General features: G+C 39.0%; 1 protein-coding gene across 12 annotated transcripts in view; it reads left to right on the top strand.

Annotated features, from left to right (window-relative positions):
* Positions 1-13,694, top strand: part of LOC6731576 (pneumococcal serine-rich repeat protein) — a 34,926-nt gene continuing 21,232 nt past the window's right edge. For 10 of the 12 annotated variants that reach the window (XM_016179828.3, XM_016179824.3, XM_016179814.3 and 7 more), the window contains exon 1: positions 15-203. The gene's annotated coding sequence lies outside the window, so the exon portion shown is untranslated. Of the gene's footprint in view, positions 204-13,694 lie in introns of all 12 variants that reach the window. The other 2 variants (XM_039295938.2, XM_039295893.2) reach the window with 2 other exon arrangements.

Consider the following 13,694-nt stretch of genomic DNA (forward strand, 5'->3'; position numbering starts at 1 on the left):
TGTCGGGTATTTAATGCGCGGTGCGAGCGCGAAACTCTTTTAGTACAGCGTTGGCGTGCAAGACAGACGGTTCGGTTTCTGGGAAGCTTCGAAGCCTCAAAACGAGTTCGTTATAAAGCAAATATTAATGTGTATATAGCTGTGTGTGCCAGCAGACACTGTATGAACACACACACACACACTCTACTGTGCCGAAAACAAAAGTATACAAATAATCTAGAAACAAAACACGAGTAAACATTAAACAGTGCTTGATTGTTGTGACTTCGAGTGAAGCCAAGCGTTGAGTGTGAAATGCAAAACGGGCAAATTCAAGTCCCCGAGATCACAAAGTTCGTCTCAAAGACTGAGCAGCCCGAGTCCCGAAAACAATTGCAAAGAAAGTGAAAGATCAGAGACAGAAAAGGAAAAGGAAAAGTCCGAGAAAGGGAAAGGTTGTGGCTACTCGAGTTTTCTTTTCAGATGCTCCGTCAGGTGCATCGCGATTAGAAGCCTCCGGTTACCATTTATTCCCCTGAAAGCAAACAGCTGTTGCACTCAGACTGATCATTGAAACTTTTTAGCCAGAAAACAAACATTTTCAATAATTTTTGTCCAATGCCTGGCTGACTATGCGTTTTTCGTATTCATCGAGAGCTGACAGAAATTATTAAAAATACAAAAACAAAAAAAATCGCGTATACCACGCGTTTTTTTATTAAGTCGATTTGCCATTGATTCATTGAGCCCCTTGTCCGTGTGCCTTTGTGTGTGTTTGGTGTGTGCCTGTGCGTACGTGAGTATTGGTGAATACAATCAACGGAGCACAGAGAAAAAAGGAAAAAAGCGGCCAAGCGACATTGATGCCAATCGCCAGTGCATTTGTTGTTGTTGCTGTTTGCATCGGACCAAAATATTATGAAATAAAGCCAAATAAAATATAAGCTAAAACGCCTTCAGTGGACTTCACGCTGGAAAAAGAAATCAAACGGACAGGTACGTGCAATTCGTCTCATTTTGATTTATTTCAATTGAACCCAGAGCCATAAATTGTCATGTATACTTTGCTAGACTTGCTGCTAGGCATTAAAACTAACATGTATATTTTTTTTTAAATTTTCGGTGAGAGGAGCTAGTACCTATGATAAATTGCTGCTAGAAAATCAAACAGCTAATGAGAAAATAACTATAGCTGATGATGCAATATATATCAGTCAGAAAATTGAGTAAAATTTAGATATTCACTATAAACATGACATATCAAAAAATAGCTTGATTGAGCTCGATGATAAATTAAAACAAATAAACACATTTGCACAGTACTATAAAAAATAGTCATATTTTTGCTAAGGTCATTGACTAGAGCATTTTGCTCCGAATTGCTGTTTATTTAAAAACATTGCAAATGAAAGAAATACATTCTCTTTTATGCTCGGAAACCATTCCCATAATTATAATAATGATTTCCGAAGTCATTTCGCCCTGCTCCATTTTAAAGAATCCAACAATAGAAGAGAACATTCTTATGCTTTCCTTTGTCTGATTTATAAAGTTATTTTTCTCAGTTAATTATTTGGCCTGCCATGATATTTTGTTTACTCCGAAGCTTGCCAATTTATCTTGCTACCACCTCCACCCAACTCATCAGCGATCATTGGGGAACCAAATCACCCTATCCATATATCATGAATCATTAATATATTTTTGAACAATTAGGGTTCAATGATTCTAGTGCTGGGCATGAGTTCCCACATCGCCCATTAGTCATCAGAATGTCCAGACCAGATCGGAGTATCCCACTCAAGCCATATGGGGATAGTTGTCTGGTTTTTAATTTTTACACATTTATTTATACAAGTTATTCAATACTACGGTTTCTTGTTATGTGGACCGAAACTTAGTTATATTTATGACTATATCCAGTGATTTCGGGGACTACAACTGTCGCATTAGGAACTTGTGGCGTGCATTAGTGCAAATTACCATTGGGCTCAAAAGGTGTTGGCCCCAATTGTCACCTCAGAAAGATATTGAAACGGAAAACTGGGTGTGGGACTCGCAGCTTATGGCATATTGCATTACTTCGTCAAAAAACTGCGATAATACTCGATTTCTTTACCTCTACATGGTATTTTATATGTATTTTTATGGGCACGCGCCTGTTGCTCGTTTTATCGGTCGCGCTGAATGTCAAAGTTAGAACTTGAGTTGCTCATGGCAGCCGAAGTTGACATTAAGACCATTTCAACACCGCAGCGAGAGACTTTTTTATCAAGCTTAAGCTATCCATGTTTTTTAGAAAATAAAACGATTACTCCAGCCAATTCCCAATTGAATGGATTGCAAATTAGTGTAGCTCCTCACGATTATTGTCGCATTTGGTATGCCAAAATTGCAACTGACACCTTGATTTACACACCCTTTTTGACCGAAAAAGGTTTAATGGTGTACGCGGTCCAAAATTCATCTTTTGTGGAATTTCGTTTTGAATTCTCAATAATCATTAATGATATTTTTGACTTTTTCAAACGAAATATATTTCTATTGTTATTTATAAAAAAAAAGAAAACACAAAACTTAAAAAAACAAAGCATTTTGTTTTCATAATTATTAGCTTTGCCTTGTATGGTTGAGGCATAAATACAATTCTTTATAAATCATTTTCTAGCTAATGTTTCCAATGAACTTTGCCAGGTCGTTTGCAATTCGTTTGCATTTCGCATCCAAATATTTATAGTTGCCATTAACTTTTCGGGTTTGAACAGGATGTTCAAATGTGATTCATAGAAAATATGGAATTAAAGCCGGTGTCAAGGTCTATGATGAGCTCAGCAGGCTCTTGGTTAGGAGCATTCATTTATTGTGAATGTTTTCTTAGTCTGCCATTTTTCAGTCCTATAATTTTTCATCATCGCCAGCCATAATTGAACCATAAACACCTCAAAACATGCTACTATACTTAAAATAATGCAGAACCCCACACATCGTGGCGGTGACCCACCCATCACAACTGGCAAACGACCCACACGACATCGATTGTTTCGCTTCATTTTTCATTTTTTTCAAGACAATGCCAAATCATTGAGCAGCCAAAAAACTGCAGCAAACAAACACCTCCGCAAAAAACAGACAGCGACCACGATCCACTGAACAGTGAACAGTTAACGGTGGGGCCCAGCCTATAGACGTGTTTAATCAATTTAAATTACCTTCAATTAGGCGCTTTGTTCGCGGTCCCGTGGACATTGCGAAAAGTCTTCAGTTCGGCATCAGCATCTGCATAAATGAAATGCAAATGAGGAAATGCCACTAATTTGTTTAGATTCCCCGGGTCTGAAATGGATGCATGCATATCTAACTTCAGCATTGGCCAATGGCTGGCAATTAAACGTTTAATGGCTTCATTCGATATGCATAATGGACAGAGTTTCAGAGTTTGGTGGGTGTCGGCTTTGGATTTTAGATTTATAAAATGCAAATGTACCACTGAGTCATAAAGTTATTTCATAGAAAATCGAGTGCGGACAGTTCCAGAAGGGACTGTGAATATTGTATTAGAATTTATTGTAGCTTGGAGTGATTTTTTATGTCTTTTTAAGCTGATCATAAATGGGACTTATATTACTATCTGATGTCTTGTAATAATGGTAGTAAACATTTAATTAAGTGTATGTATAACTTTTATACAATTTTAATGAATAATTGATGGTTGTACATTTAACTATGTTCATATTTTTATATCCAAAGCAAATAAATTTTGCACATTAATACTAAGTGGGTTTAAAGATGGCAACAACCCAAAATCTGTAAATCCTCTCAAAATTTCTTAGCTTGTACAAAGCCATCAACAAACTGGCAAAGCAGGCATTCCAATACGAAAGACTTAGGACACAAACTTGGACAAAAATACTTTGCATCGAATGCATATAATTAATCTCTTTATCCAAACTTGTCGACTCTGCTCTAAGTGAAAGTTTCCACGGCCAATCGTCTAAATATCAAAGTGTCTGCGCTCGTCAACTGTCACTTCAATCCACCTCCCATCCTGGTGGTACCATTTAAATGAGCCGTCAAATCGGCACCCCAACTAAGACGCGTCTCCCAACTTGTGTCATTGAACCAACAAATCAAAGCCGCTTACCAAAAGTCGCACAAAAACTGTTGCTTTATAGTCGTCAACGCTCTGGATTGATGACAAGCCAAGTAATGGCAAATGACAATTATTTACGCGGCAGAGTGTCATAAAATAGTGGAATGAAAAAGGCTACAACAAACCTCAACTAAAACCAGAAACCAAATGACAGCGAACAAAAAGCCGAAATGATTTTATTGACGTCATTCCATGGAACCACCAAGCCGACAGGCAAAAAACTTTTAATGTGGAGAAAATCCAGGCTCCAGCCAGGGGGTTGGCCAGGCCAACCAACCCCACCCGCTGAGCCGTAACCGAAGCCAAAGCCAAAAACTGCCTGCGAATTGTAATAATTGCAAACAATTACAGAGACACTAAAGCGAGGTGAAAAAATGAGATCCATGAAATGGCGTATATTTTAATAAGACTATTTGATACCCCGCTATTAAAACACATACAGATCATAAAAATTAAATACTTTTGTAAAATAGCTAAGACAGGTAATTTGGTAAACCATTTTGGTGACAAGCTTCTTTAAAAATTCCACATTTTTTTGTGGATTTTTTCGACAATTTGTTTTAACAGAAGCCAAATACCCCTTGCTTAAAATCACCCATTGGTCACCATTTCGCGGACATCAAACTCTGGCCATTGTCTTGTCTGAGATTTTGCCATAGCTTGTGGAGCATATTTTCCCCGATCTGGGGTTAACTTATTGGAGCCATCATATGGGTGCAGGGAAGCCATATTAACTTTCATTAGTTGGGGGTTCAGCTCGGATCAGACCTGAGTGGGCTCCTGTCCCATTCCGAGCTTTTTGCTTATTTAGCTTAACTTGCCTGCATAAATTATGTTCACGATATTCTCGTGTTCAGAGGGACGTCACCTTTGGACTCTCGTCTTGCGCCTTTTTTCTTCGGTTTATAGGGGATTTTTGGTTATGGGCTTAATGTGGGGCTGCCAATTACGAGCATGAAGGTCTTTGACTGCGCAATCTAAGCAGCGCCAAGCACCACAAAACAGCTAGAAAATTTGTAACATTTTTTGTTGTCTTAGTTTTAGTTGATGTTGCTATTTCATTTCGGGCGTTTTGTAGCATTTTCTGACTTGTCTTTCATGGTTTTAATTTGTGCGTCGTTGCTTATCCGATGAAGCCAAGCAATTATATTTCTTATTATTGCTTATTTTTTCATCTTGAACATTTTTTCCTAATATTTTGTGAATACTTTTCACGCTCTTGAGTTGATTGGCTTGCAAAACGCTTAAGATATGGCAATGAAAATGCTTGTACAATGTGTAAGAGATAATCGCGATTTTACATGCTGGTCCAATGCAAATGCTATTCATATTTGTTTTCCAACCATTTTTCAGTAATTTTTTTAAGCATTTCCCACTTACACTTTCTGTCATCGTTGCAGGAAAACTGACGGCCGACAGAAACAATTTTTTTCAATTAACTCTGATCGCCAATCGCAATTAACTTTTACACGATTTCTAAATTGAAAACTTTGACAGACGATCGGAGTTTTTCCGTTAACCCACATAACTTGCTTCATCAATTGTTTGTTCAGTTAATTAGTTTTACCATTTAAATTTTAATGTTTTAATTAGCTGCAACCACTATCTATTAATCACCTAGAATTTTTACAATTGCCTATGTATATTGATTATTTTTAATAGAATTAATAGATTTTTAACTTCAACAAAAAATACAAATGTTGCAACAATATTTGCGTTTCTAGTTCATTTTTGTAGCGTCGTTTTGAGCGTTTTTTGATAGCTCAATTTCCTCTGTTTACATTTTGGTCGTTAGATAAGTTCAAGTTGAAATTTAATAATGCGGGCTAATTGGATGGCGTTATATAACCGTGTTTATATGGGGCGATATGCAAATTTTTGTCGGCACACACGTGAAGGTCGTCGCTGACCTAGAATTAAAGACAGAAATGGCTTTTGTGTGACTATTGAGGTGCGATAACTGGGCGAGGAAATAAGCAATTTCAGGTTTCTTTTTCGGGCTGCTTTCTGGGCCGTGACCCTGAAAATTAATTGACTTGGCACAGCGAGGGAATACTCAACAATACTCTCTATCTTTGTACATTATTGACGGTTTGCCCAGTCAGGTTATAAAAAGTCCATTGGCCCAGCGGGTTCAGTTATCTGTCAGGGTGCAGTACTATGTTTTGTGTTACTCAATACCAAAATGCGGAACTTCGATCAAATTTTCCTATATCTTGCGGCTGTGCCCGACACTCAGAGACAGTCAGACATAATTTCCTTAACTTTTTCAACTTCATTCTGCGTTTTGGTGGCGGCTTTCACTTTTCCATTTCGCTGTTCACTTTTCCTTAACTACTCACTTTTGTATCGATTATTGATTATTGCTCTCATTTCGGTCCATGTGTTTTTTCTTCGTTGCTTTTGAAATGAAAAGTTTTCGCCTCGCCATTTGTCATAATTAATTTTTGCGCTTTATGATTTAATTGTTGAAAGAAATGGCCACAACTGAAAATCACCGGCTGCACAAAGTGAACATTTTGAAAGTCATTAGGTCTGTGGCTGGATTGAAGTCTTTTATGCCTGCCCTCTACTGTGAGTTTAGACGTGATGCGGTGTGATTGAGTGTCGTCGTAGGTGATAAATCGACCGAAGCGAAAGTTTCAATAAAAGACTTTACTTTGCTGGCCTAGGAAATAGATTTTTGAGCAGTCGATTTTGTAAAAATACAATTAATTCTTAATTTAACGGTATGTACTTTTTGTCTTTAATTACTTTGATTATTTTCAAATCCTGACTATATTTGCACATTTTAAAGCCCAAAAGGCCATTTGGGTACAAAGTAAATCATCCTCAATTTTGCAATTTTCCCCACTGATTGCTGGCCAACATTACTTAGCAAAAATACAAGTCATTCTACGCCCAGATTTGCATTTGAGCTTATGGCCATTGCACAAACCACCTCATTATATTCAGTTTGAAAGTTTGTCGATCGGGCAAGCAAATGGCGGCGTGTTGATCAGCAATTTAGAATATTTTTCCGCCTTCAGTTTGTTTTTCCTTGTTGAGGCCAAAAAGCGCAGCACAAAAGATCTCGAATGGTGGAGGGCCCAGATTTCATTTCCTGTTTCTTGGACACTTTGTAGCATTACTGCTGTAGTTGGTGGCACAGCTGTTGCATTTATCATGTAACTCACACAGAGACGGACATTTGGAAGGGGGAAAAACGGCGGTAAGAGGTGGTAAGAGCCCTTAGAGCCCCGGCCAAACAAGCTGCTGCATTGATTTCCTTTTTGCTATCTTGACAGCATTAACTTTTGGGGTCTAAAAGGGGCCCAAGAGGGGGTTGAATGGGGGCCAACACTTCGACAGAGACAAACGAAATAAATGCGCGATCGGGCGATAAACTATTTTTAAAGACAGCCACAAAAGGAACAAACGACGCAGCAGCCGCAAAGGTAATAACAACAGGAAAGAAGTGATTGAAAAGAGGGGTTAGGCTGAATTAATACCCTCTACAATTCGAGTGGTATGGGATACATATGGGACTAAATAAATAACTGAAATATTCGGGATCTGAAAAGCATTCAAATTAAGAAACATAGTATGTTTTTTGTAATTTATACAATATGTATTTATTTGATTTTACATTGACTGACATCTTTTTTTACTTACCAATTAATATACCCCTTGAGTAACTGCCTTAGCACGGCAATCAAAAGACACCTTGAAATGATTTCTCACACAGCGAGACAGAGATGGCCGAAACCGGGGAGTTTGGGCCCTAACAAGCAGCAGCACTTAGGACGCTCTGACCAAGGCCCCTTCTTCGGATTCTTCTGGCTCCGATTCTGGCGGAGGAGAGCCGTGTGCCAATGGCTGTTTGTTTAAGGCCTTGGTTAGCTTTAAAAGGAGCTGCTGCTTATTTCCTGTTGCGGTTGCTATTGCCATTCTGCACAGTCAGTTCACAGAGGCATCCTTTTGTCTTTTTGGCCAAAAGGCATCAGAGCTTGTTAGCCAGCCAGTCCAGCTGCTGTCTGTTTTCTGCCATTTCAAGTTTGTCGCTTGTACGTACCACGTACTTGCAGTATTGACCATTTTAAGCCTTTTAAGTACACTTTGGTCATTGTTAAGTACTTTTGCGTGTCAGGGGCGCATTCGAATCTACAGTTCTTTGGCTGCCTTTGGGGGCACATGTTTTACCTGGTTATTTATGGGAAAAGTGTCAGTGCTAATCAAACGGCTGAATCACAATCTATTTGGTATGTGCATTGCGTTGTTGCGAGCTCGTTTTGTATTGGTCCCAAAAGGTCGAAGAACTAGGGTTTCTGTAAAAAAGGAGATTCTACCATGTTCCGTGCACTTTTAGGTCCATCCGCCAAAGACGATTCGGATCTTTAAAGCAAAGACGTGCAGCGCTAGTGTCAGTGTAGTTTTTGGCCATTTTAACTACCAGTTCCTTGATATGGTTTCCCCCATTCACAATCCCATAAACTGCAGTTTTATGGCCAACGCGTGGCGACCCATGCGGAATAATCCAAATGACGCAACATGCCGACAAATCCAGCAACAATTCGTTTGATCTTTTGGCACAGGCACGTGTGGCCCGAAAAAATTTGTCATCGCCCACGCAACGGGATTATGATAGAACTCTCGGAAATCTGATCTTTAGCTCTCGTTCATTGACTGACATCCATCAGAGTCCCATTTGCGACTCGGCTCGACCTAACCTAACCTTTCCCAATTGGATATCTGGCCAACTGATGGCGAAGCCTAAGCAAACAAGTTCTACGGGTCAACGATTCATGACTTAACGGCGAAATCGTCCAGCAAAAAATAGATAAAGTCGCAAACCGTGTGACGGACAATCAATATGGAAATTAGCCAAGAGAAAGAAGAAATAACGTAATCGGAGCTGGAAATTAAACCGTCTTAATGATCACATAAGATCTGAAACATACTCGTACAGGAAACTGTAGAGAATAATTATTGAAACATGCAGATAATCTTAGATCTTTATCACAAACTGTAAGGGATGTGTGCAAATGTGCAATCTCTGTAAGTCAAGAACGGTTTCTTTGAAGTTGCAAAAGAGAACACAGTATAACATTTCTTTAAAAACCCACTTACTCGGCAGTCAAGCAACGTAAAAATATAGCTGTCATCGATTATCTGAATTATTTCCGCATGCAACTGTGAAACGACGAAACCGAAAAGCAAAATAAATAAATAATGAAAATTAAATTTTTTTCTTACCGAAACAAAGAATGAACAAAGAGCGGAGCGAAATTCCCTCAAAAGCATTTCAGCTGTCAAAAGCCTGTCAGTCTGACGGATTGCTCGACCGTTTTGTCTTTTATTCGGGCCCTGTCTGTTTTTTCAGTCGGTTTTTCTCTTTCATTAAGTGCAACAAACGCCGCAGAGCTGCCCTTTGCGCTCGTTATTTCGTTTTGTCCAGACAAACGAAACGCAAATTACGCAAAAAAATACGAAATTAACCGTTAAGTTGTGTAATTTCACCCAAAATGCTAACGGCAATTCATAATTTTTGTTTTAACAAGTCATTCCGCTTTATTAACTGGAGTTTTTCTTCGCAGTTCTGGAATGAGTAAGTGAAAAAAAAAAACAAGAGACTCAAGCGACGAACTTGTCGAAATGGGCGCATTCAAGTTGTAAACCGAAAATAAAGAACGATATTACTGTGACTCAATGGGAACACACCACCGATGGAGAAAAGGGGTAAATTTCATGACAAAACGAAAAGGCTGAACAAAATCACATTTTATTTGTCTCTGTCAGTGGATGATTTCCAGTTCCCAGTTTTAATTAGCATATTGATGCGAGCAGCCATGAGACGGCAGCCAACTTTTGCCCCCAGTTCTTTCTGTCTGACGACGCCCCCACATTGCCCGATGATCAGCAAAGTAAAAAGCAAAGCAAAAATTAACTTTAATTTCCAACCGACCGGATCGTACCGACTATGAGTGACCATCGGGGCAGCAGCAGACGCTTAGAAAACTGGTTTCCTCTGGCCAACAGATGTGATTCCGAATGCGTTTCCAACTGACACCGAGTGGCAGAAGGAGGCGGGATTGCTGGCTCTGGTGAAGATCTAAAGCTAAACATGGTATTATAAAGTGGAACGCCTTCAAAGTCAAGTTCAATGACGTACTCATGCCATCAAGTACTGAAAATACTCGCGGCAAGTATCAGGAAAGGTTCGGGCGATAAGATAGGTTGTTGTACAACCATAATCATATATGGCAATGACAAAGCAAACAAAACCATCCAAAGCTAAGCCAAGCTTAGTTGGGCATAAAACAACAACAATGGAAACTTGTTAAATAATTTATGTGATAAGGCTGATTGCGAATCGTGTTCAATTTGCATATCTAATAGGCCATAAACTGCTTCTGTTGCATGAAATTAGTCGCACAAAATGAGGAATACTCAACGTAGAATAGGGGCACTGAGCACTTTCCCCTTCCATTGTTATAAAAATCCGAGTTCCCAAAGAACACTTCAATATTGTACTATTACCTGGTTTTCTTGTACTGCATTTGTCACGCCTGACAAATCACTTCACTTTTGACTTTCTTCTGACTGGTACTTAAATAAGTATCAAGTTATTTTATTTTACTTCTACCATGTGTATAATTACGGTCAGAAGACCACTGCCATTCTACTGCCGAAGTACTGCTCGCTTTTGCTTTCTGTTTAGGCCATGGCCCCCATTGTGCCCGTTGTTTGTGAACCACAATTGACAGAAAAGCGACTCGAAGAATGTGTCATAAAATGGTGCAAAATAAAGTGAACTGAAATCGGGAGAAATGTCAGAGATTTCTCACAGCAGCGGTAGCAAATGGTATCTGGTAGCAGCCGCCAGCTGTTGGGTGAAAGTTTGCTTTTCGGTATTTCACTGTGCAGTGGGTACTTTAGATATACTTGGGTGTATAATTTTCTGTAATGACATTGAAAGACACGATTGGTGTCAACGATTTGAAGAATGAAAGTTCTGTTTTCGGGCTAGGGATATTCGAATAGCAGAAACTTGGATGGCTGTAATTTCATCTTGAATACTCTAAAACAAGGAAAAATACAAAAATTTGCTTAAAAATTTGTATTTCTTTTTATTTTATGAGATCTACAAAGATCGTATAAATTGTCCCGGATCTGCTGTATAAATTATTGATGTGCTATTCCCAAAAATTAATTCCAAATCAATCTTAAAAGCATATCTCTTGCTGTCAATTAACGTTCTAAAAGCCGTGGGTGCTTGCCAGCAGGAGTCTTTCACCTTACTTAACTCCATTTATGTAAATGAAAGCCTAATCTATCTTAATCTGCAAACAAAATTCGCACACCGCCCATGTCATTTATCGTGGCATCCCCAACTTCATATGCAAATTTAGACACTATATCTATTTTGTTGCTTTCTTTCGGTATCTATGGCAAAATTTTGCATGTTTTTCTCTACCTTCTCTTGCCAAAATCGAAACCAATTAAAGCCAAACAAAAGACTGGGGCGACAAATGCGCGCACACAGCTTGTTCGAGGTGTTCAAGGCTGGAGATTAGCCGGCGACAAGAAATGAGCGACAAGCGGCGCAAATCAATCAGCAAATAGCGCCAAATTATTATGTAAATTATAATTTCTTACTGACCGCGTTGCCTTGCCAAAAAGTAAAAGTGTTAAACAATGTTGAAATTATGTTTCAGCGGCTGACAAAAAGGAAACCATGAAAAATTCGCAAAAATATATGTTTACAGCTCATATTTCACTTAAGCGACCCAGTCAAAATCTGAGCCGCAAGTAGAGGAGCTTGTGGGCCACCCAGCCGGTTCAGTTTGGCTCGGTTCCGTGGTAGGCGTCACTTGTAATTAACTTTGGGCCCTCCAGCGACCCTTTCCACCGAAATCCCCATCCCATCCTCCAAGCCATGTGCGGTAACCCCTTTGCGTTTTTCCCTCGTTACGCTTCATTTAATATGCAGTTCCTGATTTTGATTCGCTTTTTCTTTTCGCTCCGTCTGTTCGCATTGCCAAACGGCTCATTTATTTTGTCACATTGAAGTCCGAAATGCATGTGGGAGCCCGAAAAAAAGAAGGGCGAAGCTAGGCCACATACACACATTTTGCGGTCTGATCTCTTAACTCCGATAAACCCTGGATGTTGGCTTTATTTATTGGCCTGTTTCACTTTCGGGGTAAACCGCTGTGAGGGCGGCTTGTTGCCAATGTTGCCTGACAATTGCAGGCGCCGTGGCATGCAACTCAATTTGTTTGCCCCGCTGAATGGTATTTATGTGACGAACTTAACTTTAGTTCGCCAAGACAGCTCTGTAATATGTTATTGTTAAATTGAAAATACTAATGTCTGTTCAGTGACTAACGAACTATTTGAATTTAAGTGAAAAATAAGAAATGACTGTTGTAAAATTTTCTTATAAATTTTCATTCATATAAGTGAATAGTATATATTGATGACTCAATTTCTCAATGTAAACACTTTTAATTGCTTACGCAGATATTGCGCTTGCTTTATGTTTATTGTTGATTCAGTCTATGCTTGCTAATTTATAACTCCAATATTTGGCTTCAAGCTAACGCCAAGTGCAAGTGTTAAAGCTAACGGTAGAAGATGATTAACACCCGAAATATGTATAATTTTCCTACTTTATAGAGCGGCATAAATATTGAAGATGGTTGGAAACTTTCGAAAAATTAGCTTTCAACTTTTGCTTTGGCAGAGAGTTGTTACACAAGTTGGATATAAAATTGCACATTACGCATACGCATCGTTTGCATATTACGCATACGCACTGACTTATGTGCTGTGCCTGTGGTGCAGGTAGCGGAAAATTGATCGCACGGGCTGCTTGTGGGCGTTAGCAGGAAATCATAAAATTACAATTTTCATTGGACGGAACAAGTAGATATATCATTATACTTATATCTATGATATGTCTGTACATTTGAGACACGGCAGCAAAAGCAACGACCAAAATTACCTGTTTCGTGGGCAGAGTGTGAATGACTTAGGGGCAGGAACCTGTCTCTGCTTTTGGCACTCTGTCGGGCCCAAGTTATGTAATTGTGTAATACGAGTGAAATGCTCGAAGGAACCATTTAGTTGAACAACAAACTGCAAATCATAAATATATACATAGTTTTTACAAATGTCAACACGAGTACACCTCATTTGCCTAATTAATAAGAATGAGAGAACACACTGATTCCTTTTACGGTTAAATCCAGTGCGGGTGCTGCTAATTGGCGGGCATCGTTACAATATTCTACCGTCTATATAATTAACCGATTTGCGCATTTGTCTATAGCATGTCTCACACGGAAGTCAAACAAAGACTCAAAGATTATTTTGCGTGTGACTAATAATGACGGCTAAACGAAGCCTGCCCCTATCCAAGTTCAGTTTCAAGTAAGCAAATCTGAAAAAAAATATTAAATATAAATTATTTTCCAAGCCTCACAAAAACCATTCAGTCGTAGTGTATAAAAAACCCAGCCCAGGCAATAAAAGACGGAAGCTTTCCTCAATTGTGGTTTTTTTCATATGTAGATGGATA

Source organism: Drosophila simulans, chromosome 2L, assembly GCF_016746395.2.
Source record: "Drosophila simulans strain w501 chromosome 2L, Prin_Dsim_3.1, whole genome shotgun sequence".
In the NCBI taxonomy this organism is placed as follows: domain Eukaryota; kingdom Metazoa; phylum Arthropoda; class Insecta; order Diptera; family Drosophilidae; genus Drosophila; species Drosophila simulans.